General features: G+C 39.0%; 1 pseudogene; it reads right to left on the bottom strand.

The window, feature by feature from the left end:
• Positions 1 to 15,811: 15,811 nt before the first annotated feature.
• Positions 15,812 to 16,200, bottom strand: LOC110287494 (cytochrome c oxidase subunit 7B, mitochondrial pseudogene; annotated as a pseudogene).
• Positions 16,201 to 20,560: the final 4,360 nt, after the last annotated feature.

Raw genomic sequence — 20,560 nt, 5'->3', positions numbered from 1 at the left:
GTGTGTGTGTGTAAGCAGGTGGAGGCCAGAGTCCAACCTTAGAATGTTGTTTCTCAGGAGCTATTGATGTATCTCAGTTTGGGGAACAAGTTCCCTCACTGAGACTCAAGGCTTCAGTTTTCAGTTGGGCTGGCTGGCTACCTTGTAAGCCCCAGGGATCTTCCTGTACATCTCACCATGCTTGCTTACTGTTGTTTAATGTACTTCTGGAGATCAGCTCCATGTCTTCATGCTTAAGCAAGCGCTTTACTCATTGAGCTGTCTCCTTAACTCTGATTGTTCTCTTTTTAATCTTCAGTGTAAAGCAAAATATAACGTTTACATGCTGGATTGGTGGTTTCCTGAAGAAGGTATGAAAATATAAACTATTTCTAACTTATTTTTCAAATTAAAAATACACACCCAAAATGTGGAAGAGTAAAACCTAACAATTCTTATCCATTTCTCTCCAGAGTCTTCTAGTGATAAATTTGTGATAATATTTTTACTGGACTCATGTCTCTACCTCCAAGTTAAATTATCTGGCTAGTTCTGGTCATATAACTTTACTTAACATAACAACTTATCCTGATTTCCTCCAAGCATCATAAAGTGGGTGTAAACAGGACAGGCCAAAGTGCATTAGAGTATTGGTGACTTCAGTGCCCAGGCATCTTCAGCTACTCTTGCAGATAAGTTTAGAAACAAGCTAACTCTCTTCTCCTGTGCCCATTGGTTTGCAGACCCTCACTTATCTTTAGTGCTATTTAGTGACTGTAAAGCAAAGTGTTTCCTTGGAATATCCACTTGGAAATAGACTTGATAATTGCTATTTGAACTGCTCCAGACAGGCTTCTTTTCTCTGTCTTTAGGGGTGGTCTCCTGATGGTCTTAAGAATTCTATGAATGTCAAGAATGTGGAAGACTCTGATTTGAAGGCAATTTCACCAGAACTCCATTTCTCTTTGTGACTGAAGTAAAGAGAACTTTAGTGATTAGCTTAATCTCTTCAGGAAAATTTTTTGTTAAGCTTGTGTGTTAACACTGGGAAAGGTATTCTCATTCATCTTGGCCACTCTGACTACAAAGTTTCTTTGTCTGAAATTCAATGTAACAGATTTCAGAATGACCTAATAATAAGTGTTATATTTCTTCCATAGCAGGAAAGAGATTTCTTTTCCCAAATATGTTCGTCTATTCCTCTTTTCTTTAAGTCCCAGGAGTGGATTTCATCTTCGAGAACATTATATTTTGCATATGGTAAAGATTGTTAAAACCATTGGGGAAATTTACCAGGAAATTGGTGCATTTTTTTCCTCCTTCACAGAAGTAGCAATGATCCTAACACTGTTTTCTGTGACCTGAGATTCTTGATAATGGGCTCAGCCTTAAGAATTTGGCTGAAATCTTTCTATATAGGCTTTGCTCATATCTTTTTAGATGGACATATGCTTAGCAGTAGAGCTTCATCTGGTACAGATGAACCAGAATCAGCAAGACAGTTTTTGAAGCTCAGTTTCCTGACTACCAACCTACAGTTTCTGAGGTATGTCATAAAAATGTGCCTCACCAGTTTCTGGGCAATATTGATGCTCTTTCCTCTGGACTAGTTTTTGAGACCTTTTAAAGAAAGAAGTGTCAAATGCCACAATGACCAATATCTGAAGCCACTAGTCCTTCTACTAAGATCTCCAGTAATGTTGGAAGTGTTGGATCAACCCCCATGACTATCAGGAAGCTGATGAATCTTTCATTATTCCCTTTTTAAAAATCATTGAAAAGGGGGCTAGAGAGATGACTCAGCGGCTAAGAGCACCAACTGCTCTTCCAGAGGTCCTGAGTTCAATTCCCAGCAACCACATGGCTGGCTCACAACCATCTGTAGTGGGATCTGATACCCTTTTCTGGTGTGTCTGAAGAGGGCAATGGTGTACTCATATACATAAAATAAATAAATCTTTAAAAAAAGCCAGCACTGGGAGTTTACATTAAAAAAAAAAAAAGCAAAAAAAAAAAAAATTCCTTGAAAAAATGGACCAGTGTTAGAGTGGAGAAGCATGACCTCCAGTACCATGATTGTTTTGTTTCAAACCCTCATGTTGGAACTGTTAAGCTGTGAGAAAAATGATTACAAAAACCCACTTGCATAGGAAGGTTTTACTCTCAACTTAGCAACTTGTTGAGAAGAATGAACTTTGTCCATGTCACATGGCTTAATAGGTTAGTTAAACCAGGACAAGCCTTGACATGTCTGAACTGTGTTAATGAGTAACTGAATAATTTATCCATATGTATAGAATAATCCTCATGACCATATGATATAATATGGAAAGCAATCAACAGTTTCAAAAACTGACATCACCGACCTATTGTTTTCTTTTAACTTAACTGATAGTTCTTACATGCCTTACAGGGAAAACTAGACTAATTAGCTGAGGAGGGAGAAACCACCTGGCAGAGACACAACTCTAATTACATATGCAAGCCCAGTCACAATGTTAGGTTATAGCTTGTGGAGATTGAAAACAGGGCAGTAAGAAACCATTGCCAGACAAAAATCCGAGATAGAACCTCTGCCAAGTGACTTAATGACAAGTTTCAACAAAATTCTGGATATTTGTGAGAAAAACCAAACACTGTGATAGATCACCCGCTATAAATGGTGTGAGTATTCATGTCTTCCTCTAAATGGCTTTAGAAGGCTTTATGTACATCTTCCGTTTGAGAACTTGGTGATGAGTCAGTAGCTTCTAAATTCAAAAGTGTTAAGACTTTTCAGGTGAAAGTTAGTTTCTGTTATTTTGTGAAAAGAATTGCATAGAATCAGCAAGATGAGAACAAGGCTCAAAATTGACTTAGTGATGTAGAACTACAATTTATGGTTTCCTAGCTCAGTGCCTGTATTGTACAATTCTAGGAAGCATCATTAGGGAGTAATGGTACTTGTATCATTTTTAATTTTCTAAGAGGATTTTCTTTATTGGGCTAAAGAAATATTGGACAGCTATCCAGGCTTAGAGTTCTATATGTTCTCTCCTACAGGGCACTTGTCCTGGAGGCATCTAAAAGGAAAGCCTGAGAATCATTTGAGAAGGAGTCTTGTGATCTCCTGACATTTTCCCCATCTGCACTTGGTCTAGTGTTGTTTTCTCATTCTGTCACCCATGGTATGATAACTGGTACTTTCATCCTGCTTGTCCCTTACTGCCACTACCTGCATCAAAGACAGGGAATTTGGAGAATCCCAAAGGGATTATAGTCTGGCCTCTAAGGAACCTCAGCTAAGTAGGTCTTTTGGCTACCCCATCCAAAGGAATTTCACAACTTCATTTATTTTGCCAATTGCCTCCAGCTAGATTAGAGAAATCTTGTGTAATGTATACTTTTCAAACACAACTTCTTTCTTGCCACTGCTATTGACTATGGAGTTAAAGAATTTCTTTTTTAAAAATCAAATATTGATCACATAGGGTTTTTTGAATACCTTGAAAGTATGACTTTGTTTTGTCCTAGAATATAGTAACATCCACTCTCCATTTTTCAGATGAAGGAGCGAGGGCATCAGAAGGCTGACTTCTTTAAGATTTTTCCAGGTAGTAAGAGGTAGAGCTAGAGCCCAGGGCATCCAGTTTCAGGGTTTATGTTCTTAAGTAGCTATGTTTGCTGAAGCTTTTTGCCACCAACAGGGAGACTTCTTCCTCCTGTGAGGACATATGTTGTTCCTCCCTAAATATTGTCTGGGCTCTTAGTAAGATTTAAATGGTCTAATCTGTCTACTCCCTTCTAATACCACAGTTCTGGTTTCCCAAGAGAAGACCGCCGAACACAAGGTCAGAAGATCAGAAGACTGGGCTGTGAGAATTTTCTTGTTGGCATCCATACAAATAACACCTCTAATGCTCTTTATCTTCATTTTGTCACTGAAAATAAAAAGATCAAGATTGTTCCACATCAATAAACTTGGATTCCCTCCTTTCCACTGTCAAAATCAGGATCACATTCTTTGATAGTAACACAATTATAATCTGTCAGAATTTATTAAATAGGTATTGCTTATGGCTCCATTTCTTTGATTTATTGACTACAATTATCATGAAAATCAATTTCTACCTATTAAAAACATGCATATCTTTGAAGAAATGTATTTATAGCTGTATACCACTTTTATTATAGAGAAATATGTAGAGATAAGAAGTCAAGATTCAGATCTTGAGCTTTTAAAACAGGAGATGGTTAATTTTTATAAACTTATAGTATACAAAATCCAAAAAAATCACAACTGAGACTCACTGATTTCCATCTGCATTTTGAAATCATTCACAGCTTCTCTTAATAGAGACTGAGATCCTTTTGCATAAGTGGAGACAGAATACTAAACAACATAGAAATGCTTCCTGACCCTGTGCTGTTCAAAGGCTAGTGGGACAAATAAACCTTGAAATGAAAACTCCAGTGAAATGTGTTGTGAATTTTTATGGTGGATAGAGTACAGTTCACAGATATCCTCTGGAAAAGACCTAGTCAAGGTAGAAATGAAAACCTTCCAGAAGATTTGATATTTATGCTAAAACCTGAAGGGTATGGAAGGCCAGCCTGTGACAAGGAAAGTTCAAACATTCCAAGTAGAAGCAATTGCTTGTGAGTAAAGCCAGAGGTAAAGAAGTATATAACATAGCCAATGAACTGAAACATCAGCTAGAACCACATTTCATTTTTCTGAATGAGGACATTTAGACTCTGAAATCAGAAGAAAAGCAAGTGTCCAATGTTGCTACATGGACAGAATGACAGTCACCTGAGTTCAAGAGCTGGCCCTCCTACCATTGTTTCTATGGCCATGTATTGGGTCTGTACACCTTGAGGCAAGGCTACTGTTACCTCATATGATACTTTTGGGTGACTCAGAAATACAACCTCTTTCTAGATCAGTGCTCCTCAACCTGTGGGTAGCAACCCCTTTGGCAAACCTCTTCCTCCAAAAATAGTTACATTGCAATTCATAACAGTAGCAAAATTACAGTTATAAAGTAGCAACAAAAATAAATGTATGGCTGAAGGTTATCACAAGATGATGGGCTATATTAGTGGGTTGCAGCGTTATGAAGATTGGAAACCATTTTTCTAAACTGATAGAAAATTTTGATAGAGAGAGGTCTGCCAAAAATTGTGTCAAGAAATATGCAAGTCTAGCATATGTGGCATGTATTGCATAATTTCATTTGTGGCTGAAGATTCAGACCAACCAAATATAATTTAGTGACATCTTAAGCATCTGTTCAGGAAGATTCTATAACTACTGGACTCCAGTGACCTTTTCATGGTTTATAATGAGTTACCCAGAATTGAAACATTGATCTTGCCTGCCTCTCAGGTGTTTTGAGTTCCCTCAGCTTCTAATTTTTGACCCATTGCTGCTGTGACCATCAACATTTCTGTTTTGTCTCCTGTCTGCCTTGCTGTCCACTAGATCCTGATATATTCTTTTCTATGATTGGGCTGATTTTCTGTATATGAAATGAACATCCCCATCATAGTCCAGACTGAGAAATGGAACTTTAAATTTTGCCTCCTTACTGGGTTTCTCTCCCTTTCCCATTTAGAGCTTGCATCTTATGTTTGGTCATATTTGCAGCCTTGTTTGAGATTATGGGAGTCTCTTTCATAAAGTATAAGCTAAAGGAAAGAATGGATGCTAAGCATGGACTAGAATAATTTTTCCAAATGGGTTACATACTAGAATATGGAAGTTTTCATAGAACTCATAGATGTTGTGAAAAAAAAAAAAAGAAAGAATCCTTGGTTAAATGATCTTCAGCAACTATAAGAGAAAAGCAGGGCAATGATTTGCTTATACTTCACTGCCTCCTGAGTCTTTATTATGTGAGTGTGCTTGCATTATAAGTCTGCAATTATATGCAGAATTTTAAGAATTATTTGATCAAATTAAAAATAAGATTCTTTTTTATCTTTCTCATTTGTTATTTTTCAGGACAGTATTTTTCTATGCGAAGAGGTCAGCTCAGAGCCATGGGAAAATTCCACCAGGCACCCCTCCCCTCCTGGAAAAGACAGATCAGAGAGCACTTAGGCCAGAAGGGAGAGGCTGATTAAGCCCCTACTACATCATTCCCTAAAGATCAATCAGTTTAAAGGATTCACTGTTCTGCCAATCATATTGTGTCTAGTTGCTGATGCTCTATTCCATCCTTGGAAACTGTATAAAAACTCACCCAATGGGCCACCCAAGGTCACTACCTCTCCATCGGGTCTGAGACAACCCCAGCTCACTGGAACAATAAATTCCTCTTGCTTTTCACTGAGGGGGTGGGGTGGGAGAGGCTGTATTTAAGGCTCAGCAAAGTCTTACATACCATCATTTGCATAAAGTGGCCTCCTACATAATGGGAAAAGATCATTGCCAATTATGCATCTGATAGAAGGTTAGAATCTAAAATATATAAAGAAAAAAAAACAAAAAAACTGAATATTAAGAAAACAAGCCATGTGAAAAACAGAGACCAGAGATAAGCAGAGAATTCTCAAAAGAAGAAAGACAAATGGCTAAGAAACACTTAAAGAAGTGTTCAACATCCTTAGCAATCGGGGAAATGCAAATTTAAACTACTTTGAGATTTTGTGTTATACTAGTCAGAATGGACAAGATCAACAAAACAAATGACAGCATGTGTTGCTAAGGATGCAGGGAAAGGAGAATACTTGTTCATTGAGGGTAGAACTGCAAACTGGTAAAGTCTGGTGGTTCCCCTGGAAGCTGGAAATAGAACTACCTCAAGAACTAACTATACAAGTCCTAGCCATATACAGAAAGGATCTACATCCTACTACAGAGATACTTGTTCATACTATTCATTGTTGCTCTATTCAAAATAGTCAAAGATTGAAAACATCCTAGTTGCCCATCAACTGATGAATGGATAATGAAAATGTGGTACATTTTCACAATGAAGAATTATTCAGCTACCAAGAAAATTAAATTATGTAATTCACAGATAGATGAATGGAGCTAGAAAAAAAAAATCACCCTAAATTAAATTACACAGATTCCAAAAGAAAAATACTGTACATTTTATCTTATATATGAATGTTAGCTTTTAAATTTTTGATATATGTGCTATACTCTGAATAACCATGGAGGTTAAATATGTAGTAAAGGACTCAGGGGAGGGGAGAGAATCTCCCAAGGAAGGGGAAATAGAATATAGAATAATGGAAAGCTAAGGCATGAAAATTAGGGTAAGAGGTTTAAGTAGGGAAGAGGACTGGAGATAAAGGTAAAGGAGGGAATACAGAAAAGAACAACTAACATTAAAGGCTATTTGACAAAATGAAAACTACTACTGAAGACCTTTCCTAAATGTATACATATACTGAATGGCTCTAAATGGAACTACCAAATAATAGAGGAGATAAGGACCTAAATAGACATCTGGTGTTACTTAGTAAAAACTCCAGTGTCAGGAGTGGGTTACATCAAATGTAGTCCTTGGACAAAGAGCCCATGAAAATCTCTTACACAGACTATTGTCAAGGCTATTGGCTATTATCTACAACCTAATTCTGGGTTACTGAAAATAACACTTACATTGAACACAGAGAAGTCAAGCTGGTACCTAATTAGTGGCTTCACCCCTACTGAGCAACATTCACTATACTGGAAGTTATTTTGCATGCTACTGGAGGAGAAAAGTAACAACAACAACAAAAAAGTAAGCATCACCTAGCTGCAAACCCTGTGACCTACAAAAATGAGCTGCCTGCAAAATGTCCTGTTGCTATGGAGGCACAGGTGTGGAAGCAAAGAATTATTGTTCGACTGGATTTGAGACACATTTCATTAAATAGAACCTATACCTGACACAGTTAAAGAGGCCAAGAACTTAAGACTAGGTAAGTCATGAGTGTAGGGTGAAACCTCCTACTATTTTTCTACTAAAGGAACATCGAAAAAAAAATGATTCCTAAGGAAATATTGCTAAGCCCATAGACTTAGTGCCTCAATCAATACACATTATAGAAGCACCTTCTTGCAGTAGATGGGAATTAGTACAGAGAGTCATAACTGAAACAACATGCAGAGAGTGAGAGACTTCACAGGACTCAGTCCTAAATTGGACATTTTCATCAAAGTCCTACCTTTAAGGCTTATGGTGTCTATGTGGGAAAGGAAGCAGAAAGTTTTTAAGAGCCAGACATGATGGATGATTCCAAAGAAACAGTGGCTTCTGTATACAACAGGACTAATACACACATACGTACTCACAAAAACTATATCAGCATGCATAGGATCTATGCAGGCTCAAGCCAGCTAGGATCCCAGCACTAAAAAGGGAAAGGGGACACAAAGCCTCATCCCTAAACAGAAAGCTATCTGTAATTAATACCTGCTGGCAAAAGGAAAGATCAGATTTTTCCAGTGGATTCTCACTTGGTATATGAATTACACTTGAGGGCAGACCCCATGACCAGGAGTGGTGGGCTAACAAAAACCAAACTCAGTGGTATTTTTTTTTTTTTGGTAAACTTTTTGTTTCAATTTTCTTTGTTTAGCATGTTTAAAAATCTAATTGGTCTACAAAAAGAAAAAAGAAAAATCTAATTGGTCTTTTGCTTGTTTTGATTTTCATTTTTATGTTTTTAAATAGAGAAAAAGAAAAAGGACAACTCTCTAAGGCATTTTTTTGTGTTTCCTCTTTAAAGACTTCTAGCTGTTTACCTGTGTTTTCCTGTATTTCCTTCTTAAAGTCCTCCATCATCATCATAAGAAGTGACTTTAGATCCATGTCTTGCTTCTCTGGTGTTATGGTGTATCCAGGACTTGCTATGGTGGGAGAGTTTGGTTCTGATGATGCCAAGTAACCTTGGTTTCTGTTGCTTCTGTTCTTATGCTTATCTCCTGCCAACTGATTATCTCAAGTATTTGCTCTCCTCAATATATGTGATTGGAGCCTGTCCTTCCTCTAATTCCAGTTGATTCAGGACTCCTCAGAGTCCATCTTTCTCTGTGATCCTTTGCTTGTGGACTCTTGTGAACCTGAGATTCTGGGTGTGTCACAGTTCTTGGCAGTCAAGTTCCTCTGAGACCCTGAAATACTGGTGTGACCAAGTTCCGTTTATCCTGGGATCCTGTTGACAAAGATCCTGGGCATGTTAGAGTGCCTGGAAGTGGTGTCTCCTTTGAGGAGTGTGGAGCTGTCTGGTCAGTGGTCCTAACATCGCATGGAGAGTCCTCTAGGGACCTTGGGGGTGTCTGCCAAATCCACGCACAAGGTGACCCAGTGCTGGCGCTGACCAGAAGGAACTTGAGGCTATGCCAATGTCTGGCAAACACAGAAGTGAATGTTCACAGTCAGCTATTGGATGGATCACAGGGCCCCCAATGGAGGAGCTAGAGAAAGTACCCAAGGAGCTAAAGGGGTCTGCAACCCTATAGGTGGAACAACATTATGAACTAATCAGTACCCCCAGAGCTCGTGTCTCTAGCTGCATATGTAGCAGACGATGGCCTAGTCGGCCAACATTGGGAAGAAAGGCCCCTTGGTCTTACAAACTTTATATGCCTCAGTACAGGGGAACACCAGGGCCAAGAAGCGGGAGTGGGTGAGTAGGGGAGCAGGGCGTGGGGAGGGTATAGGGAACTCTTGGGATAGCATTTGAAATGTATATAAATAAAATAATAAATAAAAAAAGTTTAAAAAAAAGAAAGAAAAAGGACAAAAAGTTGGGTGGGTAGAGCATTGGGGAAGAGATGGTAGGAATTGGGGAAGGGAAAACATAACCAAAATATATTGTAGTTTTTAATAATTAAAAAAGAAAATATGTTTTTTAAAATGTAATTAAACTGTCACGAAATCCTTCTGATGGAAGTAAGCAGAGGATTCTGACAAAATCACCGAGTGCAGCAGGTCTCACATGGAAGATTTATTAACAGGAGTGGGGAAGGGAGCACAGCTGGGTGGAGAAAGGGAATAAAGGGAGGGGGTGGGAGGAAAAGCCTGGCTTTTTATTGGCCATGGAGCATGCACAGGAGAACATGAGTCAGAAGCAACAACAGGAATGCGGTGTCTCTGGGAAGCTAATGGTGACTTGTCTTGTGGGTGCTGGGCTGACCATGAAGGCGCCTGATGGCTAACAACTACAGAGTAGGAGACTTCAACTAAAGTACTTTTGTCCCTTAGAAGCATTGTAGTACCTACTGAGAATTGAATTAGGAATTTGAAGCCATCTTTATTGAATCACATTGAAAAGTTTTTTTAAAAAAATGACTTGAATTGTAAAAACCTGTTTGCTGAGCATGAACTGTTTTGTTTTGTTTTGTTTGTTTTGTTTTGTTTTGTTTTGTTTTATGGTTTTTTGAGACAGGGGTTCTCTGTGTAGCCCTGGCTGCCCCAGAACTCACTTTGTAGACCAGGCTGACCTCGAATTCAGAAATCCACCTGCCTCTGCCTCCCGAATGCTGGGATTAAAGGCATGTGCCACCATGCCCGGCTTTATGAACGTGTTTTTAACTGTGTTAGTTTTGCAATCTTGATTTAACATAAACATTTGTCTGCAAACACACACACACACACACACACACACAAACCAGCAAAAACAAACAAATAAAAACATCAAAAACCAAACTAAACCAAACCAAACCAAAACAAAACAAAAATGAAAAAAAGGAGCTCCAGGTTAGAATAAAGGAACATGGGCATTTTATCCTGAAAGCCTTAGGTCTAATAATGTACACTCAACAATAATATGGCAGAGATCCAGGGCTCATGTTTCTTTACATTTTTATATACAGTGTGTATAATCCACGCTGTCTCATTTGGAGGTAAACCATGAACAACAGCAAGGGTGAGGTGAGCAAGGTATGTTAGTGCATGCCTTTTAGCACCCTGTAAAGCAAGTTGAATGGCCTTAGTTTTTGTTTCCAAAGCTTAAAGATCTGGATTTGATATGTTTTCTTAACTAAAGTGAGGAAGTAAGGATGAAGTAGCAGAAAAATCAACAGTCTCAATAAAGCTAGTAGAGTAGTCACTCCTTATACCTTACTTTCAAGGCCACCCAGCACTATGATGGACCTGGCCTGTCAAAGATTTGCAAATGTACTTTTAGACTATTTAGCATTTAAATGGCTCTAGGGACTTAACACATGTTCCAATGTTGCTGTTGAAGCACACCATCCATATTTTGTGGCAACACAGATGTAGACCTATGAGATATTTCGGACTAATAGTTGTTCACTCTTTATAATGTAATCTTGGTTATACCTATTTACATAAGATGTGTCACAGAATGACCCACAAAAGTATTTCTCTAGCTGTTTTGTCTTCATTATTCAAGTTATTTCTGCATAATATTGGAAATTCTTGGGATATAGACTCTTTTTGTTACCATGTTTTTTTCTCAGTACTGTGGGTGTGTGAGTCACATGCCATCTCTCTCCTCCCATTCTCTGGGACTTTGTTGGAAGGGATTTGATTGCTTTTAGTACCTCCAAATGAACTACTTATACTGCTGGAGTTTTGTGAGGATGTTGCTGTTGTAGCTGTAGCCAGTGTTCACTATCGAGAGTATGAGATGTGTAGAGATCACTATACCATTATAGCCTGCTTACCAAAATTAATTTGGTGGCACTAGTTACCAATGCTTCTACTAATGTCAGAATCTCCTTTTACATAATTAAGGATCTACTGATTTTTGTGCTTTTATTAGCCATTGGGGTTTTCACGTCAAACATTAGGGTATTTTGGATATGTATTCATTACTGCTTACTTTTGCAAAGGCTTAGAGTGAATTGATGTGACTGAGGGAGCAGTTCTAATGACAAGATTTATGGTATGCTTAAAATTACTTATTTAAAGATTACTTTTAGATTACTTATCTTTAAAGACTGCCTGCTGTTTGAAGTATGCATTTTCTGTTGACCTTTTGGTTATATAATTAGACTTGACCTGTACCATTAGGCAGACCTTTAGGAATTGATTATTTTATTTTTCTAGGGCAGGGTATCATGTGCCCTGATAGGCCTTGAGCTTGTTGTAGAACTGAGGATGTCTTTAAACTTATTTTTTCAGTTTTTATTATTTATTAATTTATTTTGAATTGTTTTATTTATTTACATTTCAAATGTTGGCCCCCTTCCTTGTCTTTTCATTGCAACCCCCTCCCTATACCCTCCCTTGTACCTCTAAGAAGATGTTCTCTCACCCACACACTCACTCCTCCCTCACTCCCTGCTCACTCCTCTAGCATCCATGTTTGCTGGGACAACAAGCCTCCACGGGACCAAGTACCTCCCCTCTCATTGATGCCACATAAGGCCATCCTCTGCAACATATACAGCTGGAGCCATGAGTCCCTCCATGTATACTCTAGGCTGGTGGTTTAGTCCTTGGGAGCTCTGGGGGGTCTGGTTTGTTGATATTGTTCTTCCTATGGTGTTGCAATTCCCTTCAGCTCCTTTAGTCCTTCCCTTAATTCTTCCATTGGGGTCCCCGGGCTCAGTTTAATGCCTGGCTGTGAGTGTCAGTTTCTGTCTGAGTCAGGTGGTGCAGAGACTCTCAGAGGACAGCCACACCAGACAAGCCCTCCTTGGCATCAGCAATAGTGTCAGGGTTTGGTGTCTGCAGAGGGGATGGATTCCAAGGTGGGATGATCTCTGGATAATCTTTCCTTCAGTCTCTGCTCCAATTTTTGTTCCACTGTTTCCTTTAGACAAGAACAATCCTGGGTTAAAATTTTTGAGATGGGTGGGTGGTCTCATTCCTCCACTGGGTCCATATCTATTGGAGGTGGGCTCTTCAGGTTCTATCTCCCCTCATTTGGGTAGTTAGGCTAATGTCATCCCCATTGAGTCCTGGGAGCCTCTCACATTCCTGGGACTTTCTAATGGTTCCCTGTCCTCCATTCCTTACCTGCTCCCCACCCCCAACTACTTCTATTCACTATGCTGGCCATCCAGACTTCTCTCCTGTCTTTTCCCATACCTGGTCCAGCCACCCCCCTTTTACCTTCCCCTCCCCTTTACCACCTAGGTCCCTCCCTTTCTTTGCCTCCCATGATTATTTTGTTCCCTCTTCAAATTGGGATTGAAGCATCCACATTTTGCCTATCTTCTTGTTAATCTTTGGATTCTGTTTGTGAGAATGTTTTTGAGTATTTTTGCATCAATATTCATAAGCAAAATTGGTCTGAAGTTCTCCTACTTTATTGAGCATTTGTGTGGCTTAGGTATCAGTGTAACTGTGGTTTTATAGAACAAATTAGGTATTATTTTTTGTTTTCTTCTTCTCCTCCTCCTGCTGCTTCTTCTTCTTCTTCTTCTTCTTCTTCTTCTTCTTCTTCTTCTTCTTCTTCTTCTTCTTCTTCTTCTTCTTCTTCTTCTTCTTCTGTTGGGAGACTTTGGACTGCTTCTGTTTCCTTAGGGGTTATAAGACTGTTTAGACAATTTATCTCGTCCTGATTTAACTTTGGTATCTGGTATCTGTCTAAAAAATTGTCCATTTCATCCAGATTTTCCAGTTTTGTTGAGTATAGACTTTTATAATAGGATCTGATGATTTTTGGAATTTTCTCAGTTTATATTGTTATGTCTCCCTTTTTGTTTCTGATTTTGTTAATTTGGATACTGACTCTGTGCCCCCCTGGTTAATTTGGCTAAAGGTTTATCTATCTTGTTGATTTTCTTAAAGAACCAACTCCTGGTTGTTGATTCTTTGTATAGTTCTTTTTGTTTTTACTTTATTGATTTCAGCCCTGAGTTTGCTTATTTTTTGCTGTATACTCCTCTTGGGTGTGTTTGCTTCTTTTTGTTCTAGAGCTTTTAGGTGTTCTGTTAAGTTGCTAGTGCAGGATCTCTCCAATTTCTTTATGAAGGCACCTTGTGCTATGAATTTTCCTCTTAGCACTGCTTTTATTGTATTCCATAAGATTGGGTATGCTATGCCTTCATTTACATTGAATTCTATAAAGTCTTTAATTTTTTCTTTGTTTCTTGTCTAAGTTATCATTGAGTAGAGAGTTATTAAGTTTCCTGGAGTATGTGGACTTTCTATTGTTTATGTTGTTATTAGTCCCTGAGGATCTGATAGAATGCATAGGATTATTTCAATCTTCTTGTATTTGTTGAAATTAGTTTTGTGTCTGATTATATAGTCAATTTTGGAGAAGGTACCATGAGGTGCTGAGAAGGTATACTCTTTTGTTTTAGGATGAAATGTTCTACAGATAACTGTTAAATCCATTTGGTTCATAACCTCTATTAGTTTCACTATGTCTCTGTTTCAATGACCTGTCCATTGGTGAGAACACGGTGTTGAAATCTTCCACTATTACTGTGTGAAGTTCAATGTGTGTTTTGAGTTTTAGTAACATTTCTTTTATGAGTGTGGGTGTGTCCTTGCATTTGGAACATCAATGTTCAGAACTAAGAGATCTTCTTGGGGGATTTTATTGTCAGTTGAAACAGACTCACGTGCTGAGACAAGACACATGGTGAGGCAAGACCCATGGAGGACATCTGATGTTTTGAGGGAGTATAAATAGGACTCAAAGGATTGTAAGAGGAGCTTGCTTGCTGGTAGAGCTAGCTGTGCAATGTTCATCAGGCTTGTTGGGCTTGAGTCACCACTGATCTTTGCTTCTTCGAGAGAACTTCTCCTAGTTCGAATCCCTCCTGCTGACTCATGCCGATTCCACTGTGGCCTAGCTGGTCTTTTTAGTTATGCCACTGCTGATACTACCCCGACACTACTGAACTGGACTGCTGATGTATCTGAGAAGTGTTTGAGAGTGGATCGAGCTGCCACTGCTGACCCGTGAACTGAATTTCTGATTTCCTGACAATGCAGATGATGAGTACGAAGTGTCCTTCTCCATCTTCTTAAATAACTTTTGGTTAAAAGTCTATTTTATTCAATATTAGAATGGTGACTCCAGCTTGTTTCTTGGGACCATTTACTTGGAAAAATATTTTCCATCCTTTTAGTCTGAGGTAGTGTCTATCTTTATCACTGAGGTGTGTTTGTATGCAGCAAAATGCTGAGTCCTCTTTAAGTATACAGTCTGTTAGCCTACACATTTTGGGGGGGGGGAGTAGTGGGGGGAGAATTGAGTCCATTGATGGTGTGAGATATTAAACACCAATGATTGTTGCTTCCTGTTATTTTTGTTGTGAGAGGTGGAGTTATGTTTATGCGGCTCTCTTCTTTTGGGTTTGTTGTAAGATGATTACTTTCTTGCTTTTCCTTCAGTGTAGATTCTCTTCCTTGCGTTGGATTTTTCCTTTTGTTATCTTCTGTAGGGCTGGATTAGTGGAAAGATGTTTAAATTTAGTTTTGTCATGGAACTTGGTTTCTCCATCTGTGTTGAGAGGTTTGCTGGGTATAGTAGCCTGGGCTGGAATTTGTGTTCTCTTAGGATCTGCATGACATCTGTTAAGGATCTTCTGGCTTTTAGAGTCTCTGTTGAGGATTCTGGTATAATTTTTTTTCCAAGACAGGATTTCTCTGTGTAGCCCTGGCTGTCCTGGAACTTACTCTGTAGACCTTGATCTCAGAAATCTGCCTGCCTCTGCCTCCCAAGTCCTGGGATGAAAGGCGTGCACCAACACTTCCAAGCTTCTTGTGCAATTCTGATAGATTGGCCTTTATATGTTACTTGGTCTTTTCTCCTTACAGCTTTTACGATTCTTTTTTTTTTTTTTTCTGTGTATTTAGTGTTTTGATTATCATGTGATGGGAGGAATTTCTTTTCTGATCCAATCTATTTGGTGTTCTGTAAAGTTCTTGTAAATTTATGGCCATCTCTTTCTTTTTCTTTCTTTCTTTTTTTTTTTTGAAGGTTAAGGTACTTTATTTCTTTATTTGTTCTTAAATCTGCCATAGTATAATGAGTACATGATTCTTTGACTTGGCATTCACTTAGGAGTTGGTTTTAAACAATTCCTTGATTATTGTACCAGCTGGCACGACTACTGATCTCTCCATTCCTTTGGGGTGACTCTGCCAACAGGGACATGCTCCATTCTATTCCAATTTGTGTGACTGTATATGTCCATGTAGAAACACAGAAGATGGCTCCACCTGCTAATATAGCATTCCCATATTTGTCATGGAAACTAGGCGTCCTCTTCTGGTGGCTCTGCCTTGCCACCACTTGCTGAATGCTTCGAACTTGGAGACAGCTTAGTGCATTTTTGGCTTAGCGCAACATCGCGGAGACAAAGATGGAACTGCGGAGACTATGCTGCTGCCTTGGTGCAAATTCACGCCAGCTACCCTTGCAAAGAGTCCTGAAAAACCCATCTCTTTCTTTAAGTTAGGGAAATTTTCTTCTAGGATTTTGTTGAAGATGTTGTCTGGCCCTTTGAATTGGGAATCTTCAGTCTCTTTTTTCTTTTTTTTCGTCTTTTCATTGTCCTGAACTTCCTGGATGTTTTGGGTTAGGAGATTTGTGTTCTTTGTATTTTCCTTGACTGTTGTGTCAATATCTTCTGAGGTATCTTCTCAGCCTGAGATTTTCTCTTCTGTTATGTTCTGTTGGTTATGTTAGCATTTGTAACTCTTGATCTCTCTCCTAGGTTTTCCATCTCTAGGATTGTTTCCCATTGTGATTTCTTTCTTGTTTCTATTTCCAAATTTGATCCTGTACATTTTTTGTTCAATCCCTTCACCTGTTTGATTTGTTTTCCTGTATTTCTTGAAGGGGTTTATGTGTTTCTTCTTTGAGGACTTCTACCTGTTTACCTGTGTTCTCCTGTATTTCTTTAAGGGAGTTCTTTATATCCTCCTTAAGGTCCTCTATTATCTTCATGAGATGGAATTTTAGTTAATTATCTTGCTTTTTATGTGTGTTAGGGTGCCAAGTGGCACTGATTTCTGTTGCTTATGTTCTTGAGCTTGCTTCCTCCCATCTGGTTTTCTCTGGTGTTGACTGGCCTTGATGTATCTACTGTGAGTCTGGTGATTATAGACCTCCTTGAGTCAGTGTGTGGAAGGGGTCTGGAGCTCCCAATATTAGAACCGGGTTATGATGGACCTCCTGGGAGTCAAGTTGTCGATGAGTGTGTGTCGTGAGTGCAGCATCTGATCTACCCCAGGGCACCGTTGTGGACTGGAAGGAAGGAAGATGTATCTCCATCAGGTCCTGCTTCCACTGAACCCCATGGGAATTCCAGTTAGACCAGATACTGGGCTGGATAGGTATCTCACCCAAGAGGCTGGTTATGACAGACCAGCTGAGAGTCAAGCTGTTTCTGGGTGGGCATGGTAGGGTGCTGGAACATTTGATCTGCCCCCAAGAGCAGTTGTGGATCTGAAGTATGATGTTTTCCCTGCAGAGCCGATAGGTCCTGCATCCTCTGGGCCCTGTGTGGGTTCCCGTTAGGCCAGGTATTATGGCAAGGATGTTGGCTTACCTGTGTGACTGGTTATGATGGATGTCTTGGGAGTCAAACTGTTTCTGGGTGTGGAAGGTTGTCTGGAGCACTGCTGACTTTGCCCCAGGCAGAGCTATAGGCTGGAAGGATGACTTTCAAATTTTGATATTCCTGCTCCCATGTCCTCAAAGCTAGGTAAACAAGCATGTGCCACTATGCTCAATTGGGAGTATGTATGTATGTATGTATGCATATATGTATGCATGTATTTACTGTTGTTGTTGTTGTTGTTGTTTTTTTTTTTTTTTGAGACAGGTTTGTTTGTGTAACTCTGGCTGTCCTGGAACTTTCTCTGTAAACCAGGCTGGCCTTGACCTCACTGAGACCCATGTGCCTCTGCTTCCAGAGTACTGGAATCAAAGACATGCACCACCTGGCTGGGATTATGGTTCTTTTGTTTTTTTTGTTTTTGTTTTTTATCAGAGTTCCTATTTAATAGAAACCAGTGATATCGCCCCCTAGTTTTGCTGAGTTCTGACAGCTCAAATCAAAGATAGCACCACACTCTATTCTATATTGCCTAGTGATCAAATTACCCTTGCCTGAAAATCACTAATTGAAGAATTCTAGTCCAAGTCATCTCACCATAGATGACTATTTTACTCTACTCTGCTCCACTACTGCTTTCTTGTCATGTACTATAGTTACACAGTCATATCAATATCTGGCTACAGAGATTTGTGATTAAGTGTAAGTAAAAATAAAGGCCTGTAGTCTGACCCACTTGCCCGAAGGAGATGAATGTCAGAAACCTCTGGAAATGAGCAGATGCTACTCCAGTGCCTTCCTTTCTGAGTCTTCCCTCTCTAGCCAGAAAGAGAGAGGGGAACATCTAAAAGCTTGTCTGTTATTGACCCTATCTCATTCCTATCCTTTTTGTTTGAAGTTTTTATCCGAAATTACTGTGACATCTTTGCCCTGGGTTTCCAGTGTCTCTTACTTTTTTCCTACTTTGCCTCTTCTTAAAGATTTTAGTAGTCCTAGGCAAAAGGAAACACTTCCTGGTGAGGTAAAATTTGTGTATCACAGGAAGTGTTACGTCTTTTACATTGGCTTTACTCCCTTCCAATGAAAACTCTCTTAGTTCAGCCAATGTCATGGCAGCATTTGATAACTGTAATTAGATGCATCAGAGCACACACAGACACATGTGTTTAACACAAAGAGTGATCTTTTTGCTTCAACTAAGACAGTATATTTTTGTTCCTCTACTCTATTGCCTTATCTAGACAACTCTTAATGTGGAACAGCTTCAAAACTCACTGATCAGGTCCTCACTAGTCTCTGCAGACAGCATTCCTGTGTCTGCTGGACTGCCTTTAAAGAACACTAGACAAGAACAATTGAATCTTGATGATTTTAGTTAAGTGGGAGATAGGTGAAAGGGAATTTTGCTTGCTTATCAGATGGCACAAATATATGGGTGGCTAATGTTTTTGATGGCGTAATTATTAGTTTCATAGCAACAAATGCCTTGTCCAATAGAACTCTGAGTTAGCTAGTTTTGAACAATGATGATTTTTTTCAGATTTTTTATTAGGTATTTTCTTCATTTACATTTCACATGCTATCCCAAAAGTCTCCCATACCCTCCCTGCTCCCGTACCCACTCACTCCCACTTCTTGGCCTTGGCATTCCCCTGTACTGTGGCATATAGAGTTTGCAAGACCAAGGGGTCTCTTTTCCCAATGATGGCCAACTAGGCCATCTTCTGCTACATATCCAGCTAGAGACACAAGTTCTGGGGGTACTGGTTAGTTCATATTATGAACAATGATGATCTTAAGCACCATTTTCATGTTAATCACATATAGTTTTATTATTATTATTTTACTTTTAATTAAATGGGCAGTTTGAAATTATCGAAGGTCTCTGATATAGCTTTCTCATGTGAGGCTAGGCCAGTGCCTGGCAAATACAGAAGTGGATGCTTACAGTCATCTATTGGATGGAACACAGGGCCCCTAATGGAGGAGCTAGAGAAAGTACCCAAGGAGCTAAAGGGATCTGCAGCCCTATAGGTGGAACAACATTATGAACTAACCAGTACCCCTGAGCTCTTGACTCTAGCTGCATATGTATCAAAAGATGGCCTAGTCGGCCATCATTGGAAAGAGAGGCCATTCACTGGGAAGAGATAGCATGGGGAGCGGGGGTGGGGGAGGGTATAGAGGACTTTCGGGATAGTATTTGAAATGTAAATGAAGAAAATATCTAATAAAAATTGAAAAAAAGATAAATTATTGAAGGTCTAATGAATGTGCTATGGCCATAGGCTTATTCATGTAGGACACATAGTTTTCAGAATAATGAATAACATGGAACATAGGCAAAAGGTATTCATGTTAATGATTAAACAAGGTGCCATTTCTTTGTTTTATTGCAACAACTTGTGTTAGATTTGCAAACACGGGGACTTTAGTTGAGATCCCTAGCTCTAATGTAAAATGTTATGTAATAGGTAATATGTAATCTATACTCCTTGTGCTAGAGAAATAAAGACAGGAGGATGCTTCAAACTTCTTGGGCAGTCAATCCTTCTGGAAGTGAATAGACCCTGCCTGGAAAAAAATAATGTACAGTACAAAAATAGATGCCTAATGTGAAACTCTGGCTTACAGATATACATGTAAACACACATACATGCACCAACATGTATATGTACACATACACAAAACAAATATTGAAATCAATGTTTTCATGTTAATGTGACTGGATGTTACTTTAACAAATCTTCCCTTCCATATCAACAATGATTTCATATTTTCCTTATGAAAATTAATTATTTTATTAAGCATATTTTTTCAGAAGGTAGGTAAATCCTACCACTTGGGAGGCAGGGATAGACATGTGTCTGTGAGTTGGAGGCTAGGCTGGTCTACAAAGTTCTAGGCCAGCCAAGACTGCACAGTGAGATTCTGTCTCAAAGGGAAAAAAGAAGGAAAAGGAAAGTAAAACTAGAAAGTTGCTTTCCTGTGTGTGTATATTTATGTTTCTGAGTGATATGTGTGTGTCTTTAGAGGTTAATAAAGATATATAGCTTTAAAAAATCCTTAATTTAAAGTAATTGTAGATTTATAGGCAGTTGCTAAAATATGAGATTCCATGTACTCTAATTTACACAAAATATGATA

Source organism: Mus caroli, unplaced genomic scaffold, assembly GCF_978045245.1.
Source record: "Mus caroli unplaced genomic scaffold, Mus_caroli_1 scaffold_5, whole genome shotgun sequence".
NCBI classification, from domain to species: domain Eukaryota; kingdom Metazoa; phylum Chordata; class Mammalia; order Rodentia; family Muridae; genus Mus; species Mus caroli.
This window is presented reverse-complemented; position numbering and strand designations above follow the sequence as displayed.